Raw genomic sequence first — 25,170 nt, 5'->3', positions numbered from 1 at the left:
CTGAACTATCTAATCTTGGGATTAAGGAGGCATATATGTAAGGTTAAAAATTTTTTATTAACCCCTTCATGACCAAGCCTATTTTGACCTTAATGACCAGGCCATTTTTTGCAATTCTGACCAGTGTCCCTTTATGAGGTAATAACTCAGGAATGCTTCAACAGATCCTAGCGATTCTGAGATTGTTTTTTCGTGACATATTGGGCTTCATGTTAGTGGTAAATTTAGGTCGATAATTTTTGCGTTTATCTGTGAAAAAATCAAATTTGGCAAAAATTGAGAAAATTTCACAATTTTCAAATTTTGAATTTTTATTCTGTTAAACCAGAGAGTTATGTGACACAAAGTGGTTACTAAATAACATTTCCCACATGTCTACTTTACATCAGCACAGTTTTGGAAACCAAATTTATTTTTGTTAGGAAGTTATAAGGGTTAAAATTTGACCAGTTATTTCTCATTTTTACAACAACATTTACAAAACCACTTTTTTTAGGGACCGCCTCACACTTGAAGTCACTTTGAGGGGTCTATATGGCAGAAAATACCCAAAAGTGACACTATTCTAAAAACTGCACCCCTCAAGCTACTCAAAACTACATTCAAGAAGATTATTAACCCTTCAGGTGTTTCACAGGAACTAAACCAACGTGGAAAGAAAAAATGGACATTTTAATTTTTCCAACAAAAATTTTCTTTTAGGATCAATTTTTTTTCATTTTAACATGGGCAACAGGATAAAATGGATCCTAAAATTTGTTGGACAATTTCTCCTGAGTACACCGATACCTCATATGTGGTGATAAACCACTGTTTGGGTTCATGGCAGGGCTCAGAAGGGAAGGAGCGCCATTTGACTTTTTGAATGGAAAACATGCTGGAATATTTAGGCTGTGTGCACATGCTGCGGATTAGGTGTGGATTCATCCGCGCGGATTTTATAAAATCCGCAGGTCAAAATACCTGCGGTTTTACCTGCGGATTGTTCTGCGGTTTTGCCCTGCGGTTTTTCATCTCCTCAATGGAGGAGATGCCAAACTGCAGGGGAATCCGCAGAAAGAATTGACATGTCAATTCTTTCTGCGGATTGAAAACCGCAGATAATCCGCGCGGAAAATTCCGCACCATCTGCATTGCGGTTTTTGATTCCCATAGGGAATCATGGTACTGTACACCGCAGCAAAAACTGTTGCGGGTCCTCAGCGGCCAAAACCGCTGCGGAACCGCAGCAAAATCCGCAGCGTGTGCACACAGCCTTAGCGGTTGCCATGTTGCGTTTGGAGAGCCTCTGTGTGCCTAAACATTGGAGCTCCCCCACAAGTGACCCCATTTTGGAAACTAGACCCCCAAAGGAACTTATCTACATGCATAGTGGTCACTTTGAACCCCCAGGTGCTTCACAAATTGATCCTTAAAAAAAAAAAAAAGTACTTTTTTTTCACAATTTTCCTTTAGCCTCAGTTTTTTTCATTTTCACATGGGCAACAGGATAAAATGGATCCTAAAATTTGTTGGGCAATTTATCCTGAGTGCACAGATACCTCATATGTGGTCATAATCCACTGTTTGGGAGCACGGCAGGGTCCGGAATGGAAGTCGCGCTATGTGACTCTTTGAATGGAAAACATGCTGGAATATTTAGTGGTTGCCATGTCGTGTTTGGAGAGCCCCTGTGTGCCTAAACATTGGAGCGCCCCCACAAATGACCCTATTTTGGAAATTAGACCTCATAAGGAACTTATCTAGATGCATAGTGAGTACTTTGAACCCCCAAGTGCTTCACAAAAGTTTATAACGCAGTGCCGTGAAAATAAAAAATATATTTTTTTCGTCCCAAAAATTATTTTTTAGTGCGCAATTTTTTTTATTTTCACAAGGGTACCAGAAGAAACTAGACCCCAAAAGTTGTTGTCCAGTTTGTCCTGAGTACGCTGGTACCCCATATGTGGGGGGGACCACTGTTTGGGTACACGTTGGGGCTCAGAAGGGAAGTAGTGACATTTTGAAATGCTGACTTTGATGGACTGGTCTGCGGGCATCATGTTACATTTGCAGAGCCCCTGATGTACCTAAACTGTGGAAACCCCTCACAAATGACCCCATTTTGTAAACTAGACCCCCCCCCCCCCCCAAGGAACTTATCTAGATGTGTGGTGAGCACCTTGAACCCCCAAGTGCTTCACAGAAGTTTGTTAGGAATGGCGGAACGCACTAAATAAAAATAAATAATAAAGTGCGTTCGCCACTCGGGGTCCACCGTGCAGTAGGTGTAAACACTGCTGCTAAGTAGTGGCAGACGTGCAATATGGCGGAAATGCGCACGCGGGTTGAACGTCACCCAAGTGCGCTAAGCAATCTGTTTGCTCACAGAGATGTCAGCAGAGGTAAACACAAAAGGCTGAGCCTGTTAGGCTATGTTCACACGTGGCGGTTTTATTCGTGTTTTCGTGGCAGTTTTAGCCGCGCGATTTTGCCGCGAAAAATAAGCATCCCATGCATTCCTATGGGATTCCGCAATGCTGTGCTAATGCTGCGTTTTTTACCGCCGCGGAATCGCTTTGCGGTACAAAACGCAGCATGCTCATTAATTTTGCGGAATCGCGGCGATCCCTCACCCATAGGAATGCATTGTTCTGCTTACTTTCCGCATGTGGCTGTGCACACCATGCGAAAAGTAAGCAGAACATTTGCGGATGGTACCCACGGTCTGGAGGAGAGGAGACTGTCCTCCGGGCTTTGGGTACCATATCCCTGTAAAAAATAGAATTTAAAATAAAAAATATTGTTATTCTCACCTTTCGACTTCCCGCCTCTCTCCACGCTCCCGGACACAGTAATCCTTTGCGAGTGATGCCGTCCGTTCTCGCCGTCATTCACGCGACATCATCGCGAATGACCGCGAGACGTCGTGATCCTGCGAGAACGGACGTCATCGCGGTAATTCTCGCAAAGGATTACTGGGACCGAGAGCGTGGAGAGAGGCGGCAAGGCTGCGCGGGACGCCGGAAGGTAAGAATAACAATATTTTCTCCTATCCCTCATTTGGGGGACACAAAGACCGTGGGTGTTATGCTGCTTGCCACTAGGAGGACACTAAGTAAACACAGAAAAAGTTAACTCCTCCCCTGCAGTATATACCCTCCCGCTGGCTGGGAATTCCCCAGTTCTTGCTTAGTGTCTGTAGGAGGCACTTGGGTCTGGTTTCAGACCCCACCGTTTTTATTTTATTTTTGAATTTTCTGTAAATTTTTATTTTTTAATTAACGGAGTGAAGGGGGCGACGGTTCCTTTCTACGGCCTGCTCTCCGCCGAACCAACAGGCAAGCACGTGGAGTAACCCTTCACGTACCTTTCCTGCAATGAACGGGGCTGATTCCTCTGACGATGGTTCCTAGGATGGTCGAACGGATGCAAGCGCAACAAGATCGCACAGGAGTGCATGGAGAAGGACCTGAACAGCGCTTTTTCGGGTGCCCTGAATCAGCCCCAGAGCTCTCCGTCCCCCTACCCAGAGGGAGGAGCGATCGAGCATCCCCCCATTCAAGAACTCCTCCAGCTCTGCTACATCAGCCCAGGAGGATAAGAAGAATGGACTTGGCGTTGACTTAGGCACTGGAGTTGAGGTATGGGGTCGGGTCCTGCCCCTGGGAGAAGCGTTGACTTGGCGTCAGCGGCGGCGCACCAGCGCCCCATCGCGGCCCCCCGCGCTCTCAGCATTTTCAGATGGCCCCAGAAATTTAGTCCCTGGCTTTCCCCCGGCCTGCTAGGCCGCGATTTCAATAGCACCACCCCGCCCCCGGCGCCTACCGCGTGTAGGCCAAAAATTGAGCCCCCTGTTTTTCCGGCCTACTAGGCCGCAATTTGAATAGCGCCGCCCGCGCTATTGCCGCCTTCCCCCTCCTCTTGGCGCCTCCCGCTCCTAACGAGACGCGCAATTTTAATCTCGGGGGGGGGGGGGGCCATGTCTGTTACCTCTGCTGCAGTTAACCCTTGCAGGAGCAGCCGAATACCGGACGACGCCACAGGGCCACCGTTTTTCCTCCCGGGGGACATGACACAGGACCGAGGGTAAGCTGCATCTGCCCTCAGAGTAAAGCTTAACCACTTCCCGGCACATTCTCTGCAGCTGCAGCCTGTCTCTGCCGTTAACCCTTTCTGGAGTGCTATGCATCTCTCGAACGAGACTAAACGGGCTGTTAAGAAATACACCGTTTTTAACCGTGTGTACCACTTGCAAGTCTGCCCTACCCTGTGCACAATCTAATCCGTTATGCACAGACCGCACGGCCTGTGCCCAAACTGCGCCTCGACCTGCGCTCCAACGCCCCTCGCAGCAACTGCTGACGGGCTTCTTTCGCCTGGTACCCCTGAGTGGGCTGTGCCCTGTCACGGTCGGAGTCTCTGACCCAGGCTATTCTCCCTCCAGGAGGACTATTTAAGTCAGGAGCCATACTCGTCCAAGGGATGGTCAGGTCTCTGAAAAAGCGGACACATGGCGCGTTCCCTAGTCACGTTCGCGCTTCAACATCAGCGACTCCTGTCTCTCGCTCGCCTCTCCTGAGGTTCACAGCGAGCATGCCTCTGAATTCGTATCTGACGCGTCAGCCCCTCAAAATCCCCCAACTGATCAAGAGTTGCGTGATTCTGTTATAGAATCAGTCAACAGGATTCTGTAGTTGGACAAGGAAATTATTCCCTCTCCAACACTCCGTCTCACCTATGGAACAAGCGTGTGCGCTGTTATTTACCAGCGTCCAGTAACATAGGGATTGGCCACATAAGTGGCTCACTGGGCAAAAGTATACTCTGGTTAAATACTCTAGACCTATTGATGGATTGATTACAGTTCCCTCCGGTGAACCTTCCTGTACCGCGTCTTGCTTCTACAACACTCCTATCTGTTTTCTGAGGGTGCCTCAGTCAGAAACCCCTCCGATCGTCAAAATTGACTACCTGCCATTCAATATTTGGAAGCTTCAGGAGCGGCTTTTTCTCCTTCGTCTCATTGGGGGACACAGAGACTGTGGGTGTGTGCTTCTGCCGTCTGGAGGCTGACACTAAGTATACAAAAAAAGAGTTAGCTCCTCCTCCGCCGCATACACCCTCGCCCCCAGACCGGGCGTAACTCAGTTTTTTACTTAGTGTCTGATGGAGGCACACGCAGTCTGGAGCTCCAGACTAGGTTTTTTTTTTTTTTTTTTCCTTTCTTTGAAGATAAGACAGGGGCGACGGATCCTATAGAGAGGGTCCGATCTCCCCAAATCATCAACGGGCGACCACGTGTGAGTAGTCCTCCACGTGTTTTCTCTCCCGCACCGAGGGACACATCTGGGACTTTTCCCCAGACAACCATTTTTCTTTTTTATTTTGTAAAGAGGGGCAACGCATCCTGATGAGAGGATTCGATTTCCCCATGAACTACAACGGGCGAGCACGTGTGAGCGATGGGCGATCCCCAACAGACTCCACGTTTTGTTCCTCTCCTGCAACGCGGGATTTCAGGTTGGCCCCTTCCACCCCTAGGTAGTGACACCAGGGGTGCAGTTGGAGGCGAGGTGAGCCAGGGGATCGAAGCATTCACCCCCAGTAGCCTCCCCCTCCCCGCCCAGGGATGGGGTTGAGAGCACCCCAAGAGAGCCCCCCCCGGCGGCCAGGCTCACCTTTGTTTGTAGGGTCACCCCCCGGAATGGGACCCTCCAGAATGCGCCGCGGGGCTGTCTGTTCCCCCGCCCGACGGGGTTACTTTCGGGGCCCGACTCTCTCCCCGGTGGAACCCGGTGCGAGTAGTGCCACATGCGGAGTGCGGCAGAAGTCCCGCCGGCGGCCGCGGTCCCCGCGGTATGGGGAGATCCGCAAGGCCGCATGAGGCCTGCCCGCCCCTTCCGGTGGTAGCCGGAAGCCCCGCCCACTGACTTCCGGCAGCCCGGGGGGCGCGGCGGGCGCGCAGTGACCGGGGAGCGCGCACCCTCCTCCCCCTCCTCGCAGGTCCCCGCCGGAGTACGGCTGAAGCTCCGCCGGCGGCCGCGGTCCCCGCTGTATGGGGAGGGCCGCGAGTTCCGCGCGAGGCCCGCCGCTTCCGGTGGGGGCCGGAAGCCCCGCCCACTGACTTCCGGCGGCCCGGGGAGCGCGGCGGGCGCGCACAGTGACCGGAGGCTCCCGCCCCCCTCCCCCTCCTCGCATTTCCTCACCGGAGTGCGGTCGGAAGCCCCGCCGCCTCTCTCCAAAGTGCACCGCAGTGCCCCCGGCGAGTAACGGCACGTGAAGCAGCTCGTCCACGTCTCAGAGTTTTCGCTGCGGCCAGAGCACCCCGTGGAAGAGGTGGGACGTTACCGGTGGGTGAGTGCAACCCCGTTTCGAGTGCCGCACTGGTTGTCAAGGAAGGGGTTACCCTCCTCCTCCTACCCTACCCTGCAATATGTCTGGCAAAGGGAAAGCTCACTCTTTCCTATACGCTGTTTGCGTTTCCTGTGGGGTCAGGCTGCCTAAGGCGCAGCCGGGTAAATTTTGCGAAGCCTGTGAGTCGGAGCGAGCCCAGGAGCCCCCCATTGTTGCAGAGCCCAGGGGTCAGGACCCCCCAGAATGGGCAGTGTCTTGATCGCATTCTATGATGTCCCTTACGAAGGCAATTGAGTCCCTTCGAGGCCCGGGCAGGGTCAAGGATGGTGGTCTGCCAGCGGAAGACAGCTCGTCCACGTCTCAGGACCCTTCGTCCGTTAGGGGCCGCTCCAGCACCAGACAAGCTCATGGTAAGAGAGCTCGTTCTCCGTCGGCCGGGCCCTCTGGGGAGTCGGCGGCGATTTTTAGGGCATCTCGTTCCCTGTCGCCAAGCTCAGGAAGCGATCAGGACGAGGGCGAGGAGGAGGAGGAAGCCTGGAATCCAGAAAGCCTGGGATACCAGGACTCGGTGGACAGCCTCATTGAGGCAGTCAACCAGACTTTAGAGATCGAGGATGATGTGTCCACGGCCTCAGGTCACAAGGTCTCCTTCAAAAAAACCAGGCGTCCGCATAGAAGGTTTGCCACACATCCGGAGTTCGAGGAGCTAGTCCAGAAACATAGGGAACACCCGGATAAGCGCTTTGCAATGCAAAAGGCGCTGCAAGCAAAGTATCCGTTTCCTCCTGAACTCCATAAAGGGTGGGTGGAGTCGCCAGTAGTGGACCCACCGGTGTCACGTTTAGCATCAAGATCGCTATTGTCGATACCCAGCGGTTCTTCTATTAAGGACCCAACTGATCGCCTCATAGAGGGGCTTGCCCGCTCAGTGTATGAGGCAGCAGGGTCGGCTCTGGCCCCCTCCTTTGCGGCTACCTGGGTGGCTAAGGCCATGGTTTCATGGGCAGACACTCTGCAGAGGGCCCTCCAAGACAGGGATCTGCCCGCGGAAATCTTGGAGGTGACAAATCAAATATCAGGAGCGAGTGATTATCTCGTCGGCGCCGCTCTGGATGCGGCCGAGTGTTCTGCTGTGGCAGCAGCAAATGCGATCGCCGTAAGGCGAGCATTATGGCTGAGATTATGGAAAGCGGATTCTATCTCTAAAAAATCCTTGACCTCATTGCCTTTTCAAGGCAATCGGTTGTTCGGTGAAAAGCTTGATAAGCTTATCTCAGAAGCCACAGGGGGGAAGAGTAGTTTTCTACCGCAGCAGAAAAGTTGGCCGGCATTCGGGCAGACGCAGAGGCGTTTTCGGCCCTTTCGTAGCTCCTGGAGGTGGACTTCGGCCAGGGCATCCACCTCCGCAAATGATGGTCAGATTAGAGAAAGGCAAGTTTCTTACAGGGCCAATCCGCTGGGTAGAGGCCGAGGCCGTTTGCCCAGAGCGAGGGGGGCCAGATCACAAAAGCCTCCAGCAAAATGACTCGAGGCACTTCGTACCTACGGACGACACAGTGGGCGGACGCCTACTAAGGTTCAGCCACGTTTGGGTCGCAGTGGCACGCGACGCTTGGGTGGCAGAACTGATATCGTCCGGGTACAAGATAGAGTTTGTCGGACTCCCGCCACGGCGTTTCTTCCGTTCCCGGCTCTCCGGAACAGAATCGCAGGCGGAAGGTCTGTTGCAGGCTATAATGACGCTACAGCGCAACGGGGTCATTGTCCCAGTGCCGAAAAGCGAAGAGACGCAAGGTTTTTACTCCAACCTGTTTTCAGTCCCCAAAAAGGACGGGACAGTAAGGCCAGTACTGGATTTAAAGATCCTGAACAAGTTTATCAGGGTCAGGCGATTCCGGATGGAATCCCTCCGTTCGGTCATTTCAGCCATGGATCCAGGGGAATTCCTGGCCTCGATCGATGTGCAGGATGCATATCTACACATCCCGATTTTTCCTCCACACCAGAGGTTTCTGCGTTTTGCGATCGGAGGGCGACATTTCCAATTTGTTGCTCTGCCCTTCGGACTGGCCACTGCCCCCAGAGTCTTTACAAAGATAATGGCGGTGGTTATGGCCATCCTGCATGCTCGGGGCATAACGGTACTACCCTACCTGGACGACCTTTTGGTAAAGGGGCCGTCGTTTCAGGCGTGCCAGGAGAATGTCGGTATCACTCTGGATACCCTGGCCCGCCTAGGTTGGCTGATCAATCGGAACAAGTCGTCCTTGGTTCCGGCTCAGAGAATCGTATTCCTAGGCATGGTTTTCGACACCTCCCAGGGGCTGGTGATCCTCCCTCAGGACAAGGCGCAAAGGATCAAACAGGGGGTACGGAACCTTCTTCAGCCGGGCTCCAGATCCATCCGGTACGGCATGAGTGTGTTGGGAAGAATGGTGGCGGCGATGGAGGCAATCCCGTTTGCCCAGTTCCATCTCCGTCCGCTTCAACATGCACTCTTGTCAGCATGGGACCGAAGGCTGCTTTCCCTCAATCATCGGTGCAGTTTGTCTCCACCGGTCCGACGGTCACTCCAGTGGTGGACTCGCGACTCGTCTCTGGTTCAGGGGAAACCCTTTCCCCCGGAACAGTGGTTGGTGGTGACGACCGATGCAAGCCTGCAGGGTTGGGGAGCAGTTTTCCAGAGTCACACAGCCCAGGGGCGGTGGTCCTTTCGGGAGGTAATTCTCCCGATCAACATTCTGGAGATACGGGCAATACGATTGGCCCTGCAACATTTTCAGCGTTGGCTGACAAACCGGCCGGTGCGCGTTCAGTCGGACAATGCTACAGCGGTAGCGTATGTGAACCATCAGGGGGGCACACGCAGCCAGGCAGCCATGCGCGAGGTCGGGCTGGTACTGCGTTGGGCCGAGAAAAACCACGTGGTAATTTCAGCGGTGCACATTCCGGGAATCGAAAACTGGGCGGCGGATTTTCTCAGCCGACAGGGGGTCGCGGCAGGGGAGTGGTCCCTGCACCCCGAGGTTTTTCAACAGATCTGCCAACGGTGGGGGACACCAGACGTGGACCTTATGGCATCCAGAGAGAACGCCAAGATTCAAAGGTTCGTCGCTCGATCCCTCGACCCGCAGGCAATCGCAGCAGACGCTCTGGTGCTTCCGTGGAGCCAGTTTCGGCTCCCGTACTTGTTCCCCCCGCTACCTCTGCTTCCAAGAGTCATCAGAAAGATAAGGAGAGAGAAGGTTCCAGCAATTCTGCTGGCCCCAGACTGGCCTCGGCGGGCCTGGTATGCAGATCTGGTTCAACTAGTGGTGGACGTACCCTGGCGTCTCCCAGATCGGCCGGACTTACTGTCCCAGGGGCCGATCTGCCATCCGAACTTAGGGGCCCTGTGTTTGACGGCGTGGCCATTGAATCTTGGCTGTTAACACAGGCAGGATTCAGGCGCGATGTGGTGGCCACGATGGTGAGTGCCCGAAAGCCTTCCTCGGCGAAGGTATATCATCGGACTTGGGAAGTGTTTTTCCGTTGGTGTAGGGATCGCGGAGTGGCTCCTCTGGTTTTTTCGATCCCCAACGTACTGGCTTTTCTGCAGGCAGGGCTGGACGCGGGATTGGCTCCGAGTTCGCTCAGAACGCAAGTCTCGGCCCTGTCGGTGCTTTTCCAACGAAAGGTCGCTTCGATCTGGCAAGTTAGGACGTTTATGCAAGGGGTCGCACATTTAGTACCCCCCTATAAGGCACCGATGGAATCATGGGACCTGAACTTAGTGCTCAGGGCCCTTCAGGAGCCTCCCTTCGAACCGTTACAAGAAGTCTCCTTACCTTACCTGTCCAGGAAGGTCGTTTTTCTGGTAGCGATAACATCTATTAGGCGGGTTTCGGAGCTGGCGGCTTTATCTTGTAAACCGCCGTTCCTGACTTTTTATAAGGATAAAGTAGTTTTAAGGCCAGCTCCCCCCTTCTTGCCGAAGGTTGTCTCTGCATTCCATATCAACGAAGACATTGTCTTACCCTCGTTTTGCCCGGCACCGGTGCATAGGGTAGAAAAGGCATTGCACACCCTGGATCTGGTAAGAGCCCTTAGGAGGTATGTGACAAGGACAGCGCCATTCCGCCAGACAGACTCTCTATTCGTGATTCCAGAAGGGCGGCGGAAGGGACTCGCTGCGTCCAGAGCGACTTTGGCCAGATGGGTTCGTCTGACAGTCCAAGAATCATATCAAATCAGTGGCACGCCGGTTCCGGCAGGGATCAAGGCACACTCGGCTCGAGCAGTGGGTGCCTCATGGGCACTGCGACACCAGGCTTCAGCGGAACAGGTGTGCAAAGCAGCTACCTGGTCCAGTTTGCATACGTTTGTCAAACATTATAACGTACATACCCAGGCATCCTCGGATGCAAGCCTGGGAAGAAAGATTCTCCAGGCAGCAGTTGCGCACCTCTAATCAGGGGCGCAAAATAGCATGGATTGGGTGAGCTAAGATCCCGCCCAGGGACTGCTTTAGAACGTCCCACAGTCTCTGTGTCCCCCAATGAGACGAAGGAGAAACATGGATTTTTGTGAGTACTCACCGTAAAATCCTTTTCCCCGAGACGCTCATTGGGGGACACAGCACCCACCCTATTAGCCAGTTGGCATCTGTTTATTTTGAATTATACAAATCCTTATGTAAGGATCAGGGTGGTCCCTTTTTCAGACGTATAATTTCTTGCCTGAGTTTAAGGCGCGTTCTCCTACTGCTTATGCACTAAACTGAGTTACGCCCGGTCTGGGGGCGAGGGTGTATGCGGCGGAGGAGGAGCTAACTCTTTTTTTGTATACTTAGTGTCAGCCTCCAGACGGCAGAAGCACACACCCACAGTCTCTGTGTCCCCCAATGAGCGTCTCGGAGAAAAGGATTTTACGGTGAGTACTCACAAAAATCCATGTTTCTCAATCCTTCGTGGCAGTTTGTCACCAATGCAATGGCCGCTTGGGCAGAAGTCCTGATTATTTCATTTCAGGGCACCAATCTACTCCGCAGGCAACCACTGTCGCCAGCCAGATGATTCACGCAGCGGTCTTTGTAGTAGACGCTTCTTTTGATACTGCCAATTGCGCGGCTCAATCTGCCGCTAATGCCATCTCCATTAGAAGAGCCCCAGGGCTCCGCGGCTGGTGGGCGCATGCCACATCGAAAAGATCGTTGACTTCTCCCCCCCTTTCGAAAGGGTCGTCCTTTGAAGAGAGACTAGACCAGTTCATTTCTGATTTTACCAGGGGGGAGAAAGTAAATTCCTTCCTCAGTATAAGGGGCTGTTCGGCTGTTTCGCAACCAACAGCCGATACGTTTTCGATCTTCTCGCATCATACAGACCTAACCGTTCTTGGAAACCCAGGCCTAGGGATTCTGGATCTGGGGGAGCCAGATCTCATTGATCTACCCAATGATGGCAATTGGGTCAGGAGGCTGGTGTTCTTCGGATACAATATATAATTTCTTCTCCCCCTTCAACCCGGGGGTTTTACTTTCCTTTTCCCCCAAGAGAGAGACAAGAGTCTTCCTTCGGGCTGTTCAGGCTCTGCTAAAGGATGGAGTCATCATTCTGGTCCCCCCTTCACGAAAGGTTTAGGATTTTTTTTATTCAGACCTTTTTTTTTGTGGTTCCAAAAGAGGACAGGACGATGCGACCCATTCTGGATCTCAAATTGTTAAATCAGTTTCTCAAAGTACGGTGATTCCGAATGGAAGCTAACCCATCAGTTGTCGCTTCTATGGGAAAGGGGAGAGTTCCTAGCTTCCACCGACATCAAGGACGCTTACCTTCACGTTCCGATCTGCCCGTCCCTTCAGGAGTTCCTGCGTTTTGCAACTCGCGAGAAACACTTCCAGTTCTTGGCTTGTCCTTCGGACTCGCCACCGCTCCCAGGGTTTTTACCAAGGTCATAGCGGCTGTCATGGCCATTCTTCACTCTCTCCAAGAGTGGTAGTGTTACCGTATCTGGACGCCTGCTCATCAATGCTCCGTCCCTTCCAGCCCATGAGGAATCTGTGGATAACAGATACACTTTCTCGCCTAAGGTGGAAGATAGACTGTGAAAGGTCTTTCCCAGGACTGGCTCGCACTTCCTGCGAGTTCACCACCCTCCCTCAGGAGAGACCCAAGCCTTACATCAAGCAGCGTGGTCTCTTTTTGACCAGTTTCTCACTCCATCTGTTTCACCATGGGAGTTCTCGGAAGGATGGTGACAGAGATGGAAGTAGTTCCGTTTTCTCTAGCAACCTTCCACGCCCTAATGGAGGACAGGAAGTACGAGAGGTTAAAAGGTCCCACCCACCTCCCTCTCGCCAGTGTCTTTCCTGTCCCCCATGGGGCATGGAGAGGTTCGGTATGCTGTGTGGCCAGCTGCTGCAGCGTACCTGGTATCTTAAGCTGGGCAGTGGTGGTCGGTGGCGCTGCCTCCCCTCCTCCAGACTGCTCCCGTCTTCTTGGAATTCGGGACCGTTCCTGGCCCACCCGCGCTCTGCCAGGGGAGTAAAGCGGGCCAGTGATCCCCGACCGGAGGCCTCCCGCAGCTCTCCGGTCTCTCCTGCTGTGCGCCGTGTGGTGACCCGGAAGTGACGTCACGCGCGGTCACTTCCGGGGTATGTCTGACGACTTCCTATCATGGTGGCCCCCATTCAGCTGCCGGCGCGTGGAGCTCGCCAGCACCCGCTGTGCCTGCTCCAGGACCCAGGGAGGAGGAGGGGGAAAAATGAAAAACTGCGCTGAGGGCGGAGTTAACCCCTTATTAACCCGCCATAAGACGCCGACAGGTAAGGCTAGTTTCACACTAGCGTTTTTGAGCGCAGCGACGGCCTGCGCACGGCTGCCGCTAAGCCCCGCCCCTGCCGCGCCTCCGCTGGTAGCTCCGCCTACCGGCACATGCGCCCCCTATCTTTATCACTGGGGGCGCAGGCCGTGCGCAGTATGTGTTTGGCGGCGCATGCGCCACCAAACGCATACTGCGCACGGCCTGCGCCCCCAGTGATAAAGATAGGGGGCGCATGCAGCGTCATGCGCCGGTAGGTGGAGCTACCGGCGGAGGCGGGGCTTAGCGGCGGCCGTGCGCAGGCCGTCGCTGCGCTCAAAAACGCTAGTGTGAAACTAGCCTCTGACGAAATCCCCTGTCAGCATGGACGGTTCTTCCTGCCCGGCGTCTGCAGAGCCCAGCGTTGACCCAGCCACAGTGAGTGTTACCTGGGGTGGGTCCTAGTGGTGTGGTCCTGGGATAGAGGTCCTCAAAATGCTTCTCCCCCTTTTTTATAGGGAGAAAAGTCTACCCATAAAAGCACCAATACCACCAGCAAGTCGGCCAAATGTGCCATATGCAGTGCAAAACTTCCCTCAAATTGGGTGAAAAAACTGTCAGGCTTGCACGGACAGGGTGGTCAGGGCTGAGCACCCGTCACTAATTGACGAAATCCGCAGCCTGGTTACTCATCAGGTCCAGACCTCTCTGGCTGCCCTGTCTCCCCCACCACCACCACCTCCTCCTCCTCCTCCTCCTCCTCCTTCGATTGTAGGCTCCCCATCCCCAAAAAAACGAAAACTACAAATGACCTTCCTCCCAGAGGAACATCAGAGGTCCATAATATCAAGGATCTCGAGTTTCAGGGAACAAAGGTCCCCAACCCTCAGGTCAGCCATGTCCATACTAGGGTCAATGACCTCCTGCATCCAGTCAGTGCCTTGGACGCAGGCCCACTTCAGAATACTCCAGTCCCACATCTTGGGGAACTGGAACGGAGATCATACCTGCCTGAACAAGAGTCCAGACCCCAGGAAAGGTGAAAGCGTCACTAGTATGGTGGATGGACCGCAAGAATCTGTGCAAGGGAATCAACTGGGCCCAGATTCCCCTGGTCACGGTAACATCAGAACCCAGCAAAAAAGTCTGGGGAGCTGTGGTGTCCAGACAACCATTCCAGGGGTTGTGGAGCCACAGAGTGACTGCAAAATCCTCAAACTTCAGGGAGCTGAAGGCTGTGGAGGAAGCTCTTCTGGCAGCAAGACACCTAGTCCAGGGCCATCATATCAGAGTCTATTCGGACAACGTAGCAACAGTGGCCCATCTCAGACACCAAGGCGGCACGAGATCCAGCAGCCTAGAGGGCCTTTCAGGCCGAATATTTTGCTGGGCCGAAAGACACCTTCGTTATCTAACGGCCGTCCACCTAAAGGGTACCTCCAATCTTCAAGCAGATTTCTTGAGCAGAAAATGCATCCAGCCTGGAGAGTGGAGCCTAAACCAAAGAATCTTTCAGAGTCTGGTCAACAGGTGGGGTCTTCCAGAAGTGGATCTACTGGCCTCAAGAGAAAATTCCTGAGTGAGAAACTACTTCTCCCTGAACCCCAGAGACAGATCCCTGGGGGTAGATGCCTTCGCCCACAAGTGGCGGTTTCGTCTGGCGTATGCCTTCCCGCCAGTTCCAATCCTTGCTGCAACCCTGAGGAAAATCCGGGAGGATTGGACCCAAACCATTCTAGTAGCCCCGCTATGGCCAAAGAGGAGCTGGTACTCTCTAATTATGGAGCTACAGGTAGACGGGCCTTTCCACCTACCCCTGGAAGACTACCTTCTCTTGCATGGTCCTCTACATCACCCAAACCTCTGGGGAATGAAGTTAGCAGCCTGGTTACTGAGACCCAGATCCTGAGGGCCAGGGGGCTATCAGAAGCAGTAATAAAAACCCTCCAGAAATCTCGGAAACCGATCACTATTGCTATTTATAACAAAATATGGAAAAAGTTTTCCTCATGGTATCTGCCAGATTTGCCTGACCCAGAAAACCCAACATTTCCCGTATCCTAGATTTCCTACAGAGGGGGCTTGAGCTAGGTCTAAAACCCAGCACGCTTAAAGTTCAGGTATCAGCATTAAGCTCCATGTTCGACTGTGACTTGGCCAACCACAGGTGGATAAAAAGATTCATCACATCAGCCACTAGGCTACATCCAAAAAGGCTAGTCGCCATTCCACCATGGGACTTGAATGTGGTACTTGCGGGACTCACTCAATCACCCTTTGAGCCCCTGCCATCTTGTACTCCTCAGCTCCTCTCCTGTAAAGTGGCCTTCCTTATAGCGATAACCTCGGCAAGGCGAATAGGAGAGCTCCAAGCTCTCTCAATCAGGGAACCCTTCCTAACAGTTAGGGGCGATTCCATAGTTCTTTCCCTTGATCCATCGTTCCTACCAAAGGTTGTGTCTGATTTCCATAGATCGCAGGAAATAATTCTTCCCTCGTTTTGTCAAAACCCAGCGAACCCTAAGGAAAAGGTGTTTCATACGCTGGACGTGAGGTGCATAATTCTCTACTACTTAGAGTGTACCAAACCCTATAGAATTGACCACAACCTATTTATCCAAACAAGGGAAAAAAGGTAGCAAAAAACACCATTGCCAATTGGATTAAGAAAGCCATCTCCGAAGCATACCTGGCACAGAACATCACTCCCCCTACGGGGATCAAAGCACATTCAACACGATCTACCTCTACTTCATGGGCTGAAAGGGTAGGTGCATCTTCAGAGCAGATTTGTAAAGCAGCAACCTGGTCCTCCTTACATACTTTCACTAAACACTACAGGTTGGACCTTGTGTCCAACAAGGATCTAGTCTTTGTGTCCAGTGCAGTATAGGTTATGCCTCCTATGCTGTCGTGGAAGGTTGATAGAGGAAATAGAATTAGACTTACCGGTAATTCGGTTTCTAGAAACCTTCCCCTCCCTGCATTCTTGGACAAATTCTGAGAATCTTAAGGTGACAGGTGCTATGGTAATCAGTTATAAGTCACTGGTGAGAGGGAGGTGGGTGGGACCTTTTAACCTCTCGTACTTCCTGTCCCCCATTAGGGCGTGGAGACAACCTCCTATGCTGTCGTGGAAGGTTTCTAGAAACCGAATTACCGGTAAGTCTAATTCTAATTTCCACCGTTACACCTCCGTCCTTTACAACATGCATTGCTGTTAGCTTGGAACAAGTACCCGTTCTCCCCGGATCGTCAGATTCCTCTGTCCCTGCGGGACAGGCAAACCCTCAGGTGGTGGACACTGAGGTCCTCCCTGAATCAAGGGAAGTCTTTACCCCCACTAAGATGGTTGGTAGTAACCACCGACGCAAGTCTCCTCAGCTGGGGTGCGGTCTCTCGTCGACACACGGCACAAGGTCATTGGTCAACCCGATAGTCACGTCTCTCCATTAACATTTGGTGACATGAATAATCACATTAGCTCTACGGAGTTTCCACCTCACCCCATCGGGTCTCAGTCCGACAACGGTTGTAGCGTATATCAACCACCAGGGAGGAACCCGGGACAGGATGGCCATGCACGAAGTGAGTTACATGTTCTAAGGGGCCGAGACCAGCCATTTACCCATCTCTGCAAGCCACATCCCGGGCTTGGAAAATTGGGAGGCAGATTTTCTTAGTCACCAAGGCATTGCCTCAGGGAAGTGATCTCTTCATCTGGAAATCTTTCAGCAGATTTGTCTTCGTTGAGGGACCCGGAGGTGGATCTCATGGCCTCAAGACTGAACAACAAGGTTCCTAGGTTCGTTTCCCGATCGCGCGATCCATGCGCTATCGGAGCGGACGCTCTAGTTCTGCCATGGCACTGTTTCTGGCTCCTGTACATCTTCCCTCCCCCCCTCTTCCCTTGCTTCCGAGGGTCATCAAGAAGATCAGAGCGGAGGGACTACCAGTGATCCTAGTCGCGCCAGATTGGCCGCGCCGAGCATGGTATGCAGAACTAATACAACTGATCGCTGACGTTCCCTGGCAACTTTCAGATTGTATGGACCTACTCTCGCAGGGCCCGATTTTACCACCAGAGCTCCGAGGCCCGGTCTTTGACAGCGTGGCCGTTGAATCCTGGTTTTTAACTCGGGCTGGGTTCTCTCACGTCGTGATCTCCACCATGATTGGTGCTAGGAAGCCTGTGATCATGCGCATATATCACCGCACCTGCACAAACTTCTTTTTCGTGGACAAGGTTCATGGTCAATCACCTCTGGTGTTTTCCATTCTGGCCATATTGGAATCCCTTCAATCTGTATTTAGATCAGACCTCGTGCTTTGCTTGCTCAAGGGCAAAATTTCGGCCTTGTCAGTGCTTTCCCAATTTGCCACCAGGCTTCAAGTCTAGATGTTCATTCAAAGAGTGTTCCATGTGGCGTCTCCTTATAGAAGGCCACTCATGGGCCTTACTTTTCGGACTGCTGCAGGACGTGCCACTGACCGTCCTCTCTTGGAAGGTGGTCTTTCTAGTGGCAACTACGTCAATCAGACGAGTTTCGAAATTGTCAGTCCTGTCCTACCGTTCTCCTTTTCATCAGGAAAAGGTAGTTCTCAGGATGTCCCCGTCCTTCCTGCCCAAGGTCCTCTCCTCTTTCCATCTCAACGAGGAATTTGTTTTGCCTTCCTTTTGTTCTGGCGCCAGTCCATCGCATCGAGAAGGCCCTCCACACCCTGGATGTGGTTATGGCGCTGAGACGGTACACCTTGCGGATGGTTCCCTTCCACAAGTCAGATGCCCTGCTCATGCTCCCAGAGGGGCATAGGAAAGTTCTAGTCGCGTCATAAGCAACACTAACAGGGTAGATTCGCTTGGCGATTCAGGAATCGTACCATGTCAGGAACGCGCCTGTCCCAGCTGGGATTAATTGAAAAAATTTTTGGCACTCAACTTTTGCGATATGTGAAGGATTTTATTTACAGTCACAAATATTAGACATTTCGGCTATGACAATAAGCCTTCATCAGTACCTGGAAATTTGACAAAATATATACATGCAAAAAAATCAGACACTACTTATAGTGCAGAAATACAAGAAAAAAATGCAGACCTACCAAGACTGCTCATGTTCAAAGAGTCACTGAATATCTAGGAAAAGATAAAAATGTGCGAGTATAAGTTGCCGTTGTAGTCATGAGTAAAAGACAGTGTTTAAGGTCAATCTGGGTTCGGTCTATATAACTCACTTGAACAAAGCACCACTCATATGAAAAGTATGGGCCAAAATATCCACAAAAGATCTGAAGATCTAAATGTAAATAATGTGTCATTAAGCATAGGAACTAGTTTAATGAATGTCCTATAAGTTCAATAAATGCTGAACTGACCTGGGGAGAAAATTGGAAGAAGGGACAAAAATATCCTCAGTATATGTATGTCATAAAGTGGAATCCCTTGAGAGGTCTAATAGAGCAAAATAAAACAGCATAATTATTGATTTATGATCTGCCAAAAAGAGTAAGATGTTGAGACTTGCCAATCTCATACATGGGGTTAATATGTCAGCTATTGAAAGGAGACAGCTTCAGAAGTATGTGAATAGCAGTCTGTAAGGTAAAAGTAACACAGAGGTTAATACCGCTGTGACATGTATAAGTGTGTGACTAAGCCAGCTTACCGTTGGTGGGTGGTGGCGCTATATGGCCTGGAGGAACGCGGTATCCACCGCTAGTGCCGCAGGTGTTAGTGGCCAGCGTTACTGTGATTTAAATAGAAAGTGGGCGGGACTGTTACCCATATTGAAAGGACAGCATCACAAGAAGTGACGCTGGAGCGCGTGTCACTTCCCTGTGAGTCTGTGTAACCTGGCAACCCATAGGAGGGGTTGTCTATCTGTGACGTCAGGCAGGGGCGGCGCTTAGTAGCGTCATCACCCTATGAGCCTGTATAATGGAGCTGCACATGGGAGGCATTTTGTATCTGACGTCTGAGGGGGGGCGGTGTTAAAAAGTGTCTTTGTCCTGTCTTCGTTGTATATACTTGTATATAATAATAATAATAATCTTTATTTATATAGCGCCAACATATTCCGCAGCGCTTTACAGTTTAACAGTTTCAAAACACAAGTCATAAGTAACAACGCTAACAATACAATAATTAAAGCAAAATAAGACGAAATAAGACGACCCTGCTCGTGAGAGCGTACAATCTACAATGAGGTGAGGGAGATACAGAGTACAGGTGTGTATTTACAATGGTGTATTTACAATGAAGGTCCAGCCATCTTGCAGGAGTGAAGGATGGATGGAAATAGTGAATGGGCTACGCACGCACACTTACACAGAGAATGACTTTGATTAGTGAATGTGATAGGCCGCTCTGAACAGGTGTGTTTTGAGGGAGCGCCTAAAACTATGCAAATTGTGGATAGTCCTGATTTCTTGGGGTAGAGCATTCCAGAGGATAGGAGCAGCACGGGAGAAGTCTTGGAGTCGGGAGTGGGAGGTACGGATTAGTGCAGAGGTTAGTCGTTTGCAGAGCGCAGCGATCGGCTAGGCCGATAGACAGAAATGACAGAAGAGATGTAAGGGGGTGCCGCACTGTGGAGAGCTTTGTGGGTGAGAACAAGTACTTTGAATTGGATCCTATAATGAATGGGCAGCCAATGTAAGGACTGGCGAAGAGCGGACGCGTCCGAGTACCGATTACCCAGATGGACGATCCTGGCTGCTGCATTGAGTATGGACTGGAGAGGGGATAGTCGAGTGACGGGGAGGCCAATTAATAGAGCGTTGCAGTAATCCAGGCGAGAGTGGATCAATGCAACAGTGAGGGTTTCTGTTGTTTCCATAGTGAGAAAAGGGCGGATTCTAGAGATGTTCTTTAGGTGTAAGCGGCAAGAGCGGGCAAGGGATTGTATATGGGATGTAAAGGAGAGATTGGTGTCAAACATAACACCCAGACAGCGCACCTGCTGCCGGGGTGTTATTGTGGTACCACCCACGGAGAAGGAAATGTCAGATTTAGGGAGGTTAGTAGACGGCGGGAGCAGAAGAAGTTCAGTTTTGGAGAGGTTGAGTTTCAGATAGAGAGCGGACATGATATTGGAGACTGCGGACAGACAGTCACTGGCGTTCTGTAGTACAGCGGGGGTAAGGTCGGGGGAAGACGTGTATAGTTGTGTGTCATCAGCATAAAGATGTTACTGAAAGCCCAATCTGCTGATGCTCTGTCCAATTGGGGCCGTGTAGAGAGAGAAAAGAAGGGGGCCAAGGACTGAGCCCTGAGGTACCCCGACAGCAAGAGGAAGAGGAGATGACGTGGAGCCAGAGAACAAAACACTGAAGGAGCGGTCAGAGAGATAGGAAGAGAACCAGGAGAGTGCAGTGTCCTTAATGCCTAGTGACTAGAGCCTAGAGAGTAGGAGATGGTGGTCAACAGTATCGAAAGCTGCAGATAGGTCAAGAAGAATGAGCAGAGAGTGGTCACCGTTACGTTTTGCTGTCAGAAGGTCATTGGTCACTTTGAGTGCAGTTTCAGTCGAATGTAGGGGGCGGAAGCCGGACTGTGAAGGGTCTAGAAGGGAGTGAATGGAGAGGTAACGGGTAAGGCGGGAGTAAACTAGGCGTTCCAAAAGTTTAGAGATGAAGGGGAGATTGGAGACTGGTCTGTAGTTGTTTGTGCAGGATGGGTCGAGAGCAGGTTTCTTTAGTAGTGGAGTAACGATGGCGTGTTTGAAGGAGGATGGGAAAATGCCCGAGGAGAGGGAGAGATTAAAGATTGTAGTTAGGTGGGTTGTGACGACTGGAGAGAGAGACTGGAGGAGATGTGAGGGAATGGGGTTGGTAGTGCATGTAGTCGGACGAGAAGAAGAGAGGAGTCTGGAGACTACTTCTTCTGTTATGGGATCAAATGTGGAGAGTGAGCCAGGGGAGATGTAGGAAGGGATGGGAGTCACAGCACTTGGTGGTTGGGAGCAGATTTCTTGACGGATATTATCTATTTTTTCTGTAAAGTGGGAGGCCAGGTCATCAGCACAAATGTCTGTGATAGGGGCTTGTGCTTTTGGCCTGAGGAGGGAGTGAAAAGTGTCAAAAAGTTTCTTGGGGTTGTTGGCTAGTGAGGAGATCAGGGTGGTGAAGTAGGTCTGTTTGGCAAGGTGAAGGGCAGCGTTATAGGTTCTTAACATAAATTATATATTAAGTATATATTATATAACACCTGAAATGCTGCCCTATGTCAAAATAGAAGTGCCCATGTTATTACTAACCAGATGCCGTCCTACAAATGAAGAAATATACTCATAAAAAAGAGAGGAAGGGGAGAAAAAAAAAATTATGAAAGTAAAAATTATAAGGAATTATTAATAGACAAATGTTCAAAAATATTTAAAAAATAAATCCGAACAGAGGGAGGCGGCGAAGGAGAGTCCGAGGGGTAAAAGGAGACCAGGAGTGACATTTGCGTGACGATCAATATAAACGGCTCTGTGAAGATAAGACAATATATTAGAATCATATTATATGGATCACATGTTTAATGACAAATACAGTATCCCATCTTAAACATAGCCCAAATCCAATTATGTACCTTCAAGTCCAGTAAGCAAAAACGCAGCGAATACCATAAACTATATGGAGAAACCGTTAACGTAAATACATTCCCCCTTATATATGGAGAGCAAATCATAAGAATGATAATAGGTCATATTCCCTATTGAGGCCCTTTGGTGTTAGTGTCTGTAACTCATGTATCCAAAAGGCCTCTCTTTGAGAAGTTGGACACGGTTACCACCTCTCCGGGGGGAAGGGACATGTGCAATCACTAAAAATTTAAATTGTGGGATAGTTTGTCCAGCTGTAATAAAATGTTGTGGTAATGGTAATAATGTATTGCCGCATCTAATTGTGGACTTATGCTTACTGATGCGGTCCCTTATCTGTTGAGTAGTTTCACCGATATAGAGGAGCCCGCATGGGCATTTAATCTGGTACACCACATGCGAAGTATCACAGGTGGTAAAATCTTTGATCTTATATCGTTTGCCTGAGCGTGGTTGATAGACGTGATCACCCTTCAATACATTCCCACACTGATTACAATGTAAGCATGGATGGGTGCCTGTTTTGGGGGTTGAGAGAAATCTTTGTGTGGACGATCTTGTACCTGAGCCAATGTCGGCCTTGATCAGAGTGTCCCTAATATTCTTGGGACGCTTGTAACAGGGTAAGAAATTTTGGCGGAATTCAGTGACCTCTGGATGTGCCTCCCTCAAAAGTCCCCAGTGTTTCCTTATGGATTGATGTAAGATATGCGCATAAGGATGGAACGTATGGACAAAAGGAATTCGTCCTTTCACTGAATTGTGTGTGGAAGTGGGAGGATGTAATGCACTGTCCAATAGGTCAGTGGGATAGCCTCTATCCTTAAATTTATTGTACATCTCATTGAGTCTAGTTCTACTGATAGTTGAATCAGAGACTATCCGTTCTACCCTCTTAAATTGTGAAGAGGGTATGGATCTCTTAGTAGAGAGAGGATGTAGGCCATTTCTGTCCGTGCTTTTGATAAAAAGGTCAGTACTGAATTGATCCCTCCCCGTTCTTGATGACTTTAGTATCAAGGAAGCTCACTTCGCATGGATCACTGGTGATAGTAAAAGATAAACCCGACCAGGCCGTATTTGTAGTGGACCCATCCATATGCAAAAAATATCATCTATAAATCTTTTCCAGACTAGACAGTAGGTCTTAAATAGCGGGTTAGGGTACACTATGTCGTCTTCAAAGGTCGCCATGAACGTATTTGCGTAAGGGGGTGCGCCCTTGGATCCCATCGCGGTCCCCCTTGTCTGCAAATAAAATGTGTCTTCAAAAAGAAAATAATTCTTCGTAAGTACCAATGTTAGTAATTCCACACAAAAACTGACCATATTACTATCCATGTTAGATCTTAATAGTCGTTGTCTAACACAACTGATGCCTAGGTCATGTGGGATAGATGTCTAAGGGTCCTTAACATCCCAGGACACTAAGTAAGAATCCCTAGGGATAGGGCCTAAAGACCGTATGACTTTAAGAAAGTCTCCTGTATCCAATAGGTAAGATGATGCTTGTCGTGTCAAGGGAGTCAGTATTTTTTCTAAAAGTATAGGAAGTGGTGATAAAATAGACTCCGTCGATGCCACTATTGGTCGGCCCGGGGGACACTCTAACCTCTTGTGTACCTTTGGTAAAATGTAAAAAACTGGGGTAATGGGGTCCGTCTTTGTCAGAAAGTCACGTGTTTTAACAGCAATCACGCCTCTCGTAGTGTAATCAGAAATAATGGAATCCCTGACCCCTCTCGTTGGGTCATGTGGTAAAATTGAATAAACTGAACTGTCACTCAATTGGCGCATTACTTCCCTCATATAGTCTTGTCTGTCCATTACCACGATCGCCCCGCCCTTATCAGCGGGTTTGATGATACTAGAGTCTTGTCGGAGGGCTTCCAAAGCTTGGAAGTCCACCGCATCTAAATTAGGAGAAACATGTAGAATCCCTCTCTCAATATCCTGATATAATTTCTGAAATGCTTTGTCTACAAATTCAATAAAGAATTCAACCGCATGTGAGCTAGATGGAGGTTGAGAAGTACTCTTATTACGGAGTCCTAAGCGATCAATAGAAATCGGACTTGAGATGTTAGAGGGGGAATTACCTCTTTATCCTTTTTAGCAAAATGTACAAGAAGTCTTATGCGGCAATAAAACCGCCGTAGGTCCATGTCCATTTGAAAAGTGCTCATTTTAAACGAAGGGCAAAACGATAGGCCCTTCTGCAAAAGGTTGTTCTCTGCGACACTGAGAGTTCTGGAGGAAATCTTAATGACTAGGGAGTCTGTACCTGAGATCTCGTTATCCTTTGAGAATCTGAATTCCTTTTTTCTTTTGTATTTCTGCACTATAAGTAGTGTCTGATTTTTTTGCATTTATATATTTTGTCAAATTTGCAGTGTACTGATGAAGGCTTATTGTCATAGCCGAAACATCTAATATTTGTGACTGCAAAAAAAAAACCTTCACATATCGCAAAAGTTGAGTGCCAGAAATTTTTTCAATTACTTATTTTGGTGTGGGAACCTTCTTTTTGTGCACCTACTCAGTAGTACCACGATATATTTGAAATTCCACCTGGGATTAAGGCGCACTCTACCCAGTCAATGGGCGCCTCTTCGCCCATTCAGCACCAGGCCTCGGCAGACCAGGTCTGCAAGGCTGCGACTTTGTCCAGTGTGCCTACTTTTTACAAGAAATTATGAAATTCATTCTTGGGCCTCTCCGAGGCTGCGACTTGGTCCAGTTTGCCTACCTTTACAAACATTGCCTAATTCATTCTCAGGCTTCTGCGGATGCAGCTCTCGGCAGATGCAGCCTGCAATTGGCAGTACTACGGTGTTAACTCAGTGGTACATGGGGTATTAGCAGAAATATGCTCCCCACCCAGGGACTGCTTTAGGACGTCCCACGGTCTCTGTGTCCCCCAATGAGGCGTAGGAGAAATAGGGATTTTTGTGTACTCACCGTAAAATTCTTTTTCTCTGAGCCAATCATTGGGGGACACAGCACTCGCCCTGTTTGGCCTATTGGCTTACTGTAGCATTTTTAGGTTTTGACAGAGTTATGATTGTCATTCGTTTAATACTCCTAATGCTTTTTTCACCGAACTGGGGAATTCCCAGCCAGCGAGAAGGTGTATACTGCAGGGGAGGAGTTAACTTTTTTCTGTGTTTACTTAGTGTCCTCCTAGTGGCAAGCAGCATAACACCCACGGTCTCTGTGTCCCCCAATGATTGGCTCGGAGAATAGGATTTTACGGTGAGTACACAAAATTCCCCTCCCCCCCCCCCCCCTCTCGCGGAATGGAATTCGGAATCCTCGCGGTAATTTCTGCAAGAGTTCCGCTACGTGTGAACGTAGCCTTAGTGTCACAGGTCTCAGGTAAATGCACACACTGTATCTGGTCACAGGAGCAGGACCCAAGACAGAGGTGCTGCGTCCGTCTCCGTCTAGACCTACCGTGCGTGCG

General features: G+C 50.2%; 1 protein-coding gene across 2 annotated transcripts in view; it reads left to right on the top strand.

The window, feature by feature from the left end:
• The window catches only part of PLBD2 (phospholipase B domain containing 2), a 51,314-nt gene that overhangs the window by 21,044 nt on the left and 5,100 nt on the right, over positions 1-25,170 (top strand). The gene's annotated exons all lie outside the window — the stretch shown is intronic.

Source organism: Dendrobates tinctorius, unplaced genomic scaffold, assembly GCF_039654945.1.
Source record: "Dendrobates tinctorius isolate UK_male_01 unplaced genomic scaffold, ASM3965494v1 ptg000073l, whole genome shotgun sequence".
NCBI classification, from domain to species: Eukaryota; Metazoa; Chordata; class Amphibia; order Anura; family Dendrobatidae; genus Dendrobates; species Dendrobates tinctorius.
Note: the sequence above shows the minus strand (reverse complement) of the source record. Positions and strands in the feature narration are given on the sequence as shown.